We start from the raw sequence: 1,584 nt of genomic DNA on the forward strand, positions 1-1,584 counted from the left end.
GTGTTTTTATATTATTAATAAATTCATAAAATAATCAATAATATTCGCAGGAAATCAATATTTAATATTTAAATTTCGAAAGATATATACCCAATATGACATGGTAATATAATAAATTTAAAATTTAAGATATACGAAATATAAATATAAATATATATATAAACGTCAATATAAAATATATGTTAAACGCAGACACTTAATAATGGAATTCTAATAATAGCAATCTATAATACCTTTATAAATATATTAATTAAAATTAAAAATAAATGCTTAGGAATTTGAACTTAGATTCTAGTATATTACTTCACGGAATAAAAAAAATAAATAAAAAAAGTATTTATACTAAATTAAAATTGAATTTGAAATGGAATCTTCTGACAAAAACTCTTTATATATAATATTCTCAAGTCTAGCTAAATTTAATGATGAAATATTTGCAGTGGGCTGAAGCTCTTTGACGTCTTTTGAATAGTGTAACAACACAGGAACCTGAGACCACACCAAGGTCGAACTAGAAGCAACACCAGGGTCGACCGGAAGCAGCACTGGGGTCGACAGAGGAGAGCGACGAGAAAGATAGAGAGGAGGGGTGGTCGTCTGTACTTAAAAAAAAAAGGAAAAAAGACACAGATCGCCCCCACCAGACTAAATCTTAAAAAGAACGACAAAGAAAAGGAAAACACATATATGGCTGTCAAGGCTTCTAATAATAGACTAGTGAACTGTTTGGCAGCTATTGCGTCTGCCAAAAGAGTAGAAAAAACTACTTCAAAAGACTTTCTCATATACAAGATAGGCCGGAAGGATTACGGACGGATTAAGTCCGAATTCTTTCATGACGTAGGCCCTCTCAAGAGGGATTTTTCTCCATACATTTACGAGGGCCTACGTCCAAATACGGGAAGACCCCAAGAAAAGGAGAAAGAAAAAGAAGAACCACCGAACCACTGGTTGCGCGATTTGGATGTTGTTGCTACAGAGACCCGGTTGAGAGGGCCAAGAGATCTGCTCCTCCTGTTGAATGGCTACGAGAGTTTCTTCTCTCCAGGCTGTCCTAGGGGGAGTGGGGTGTTGGTCCTATTAAAAAGAAACCGGGTTTCTGAGAAAAAGTTAATTTTTTTAGATCCAGAAGGTAGGCTGGTCGCCATGGACTTGACGCTCAGCCATGGTAAAGTTTTTAGACTGGTTGCAATTTATGCACCCCAACTATCAGGGCAAAATGACTTTTTTCGGGATCTAGAGAAGTTTCTCAGTACATCACATTCTTTAGTTGTGCTAGGAGACTTCAACACAATTTGCGAGGCACGTGTAGATTATGTTGGCTCAAATACTACTAGAAAAGGTAATTCTTGCTTCCTGGATCTGCTAAGCCGCTTTGAGCTGGCAGACCCTTATAGGTTGGAATTTCCGAACGCTCCAATGTGGACTTGGTCAAGTAGCAACGGATCTTCCAGATCATACATAGATAGAGTGTTAATTAGAAAAGTAGATAGAAATATAGCTAAGTGTCCACAGTTTTACCCAGTCAGCTACAGTGATCATAAAGTGATCACTTGTAGGCTCGACATAGATAAGCGATATACT

The sequence above is a fragment of the Octopus bimaculoides genome, chromosome 1, assembly GCF_001194135.2.
Source record: "Octopus bimaculoides isolate UCB-OBI-ISO-001 chromosome 1, ASM119413v2, whole genome shotgun sequence".
NCBI classification, from domain to species: Eukaryota; Metazoa; Mollusca; class Cephalopoda; order Octopoda; family Octopodidae; genus Octopus; species Octopus bimaculoides.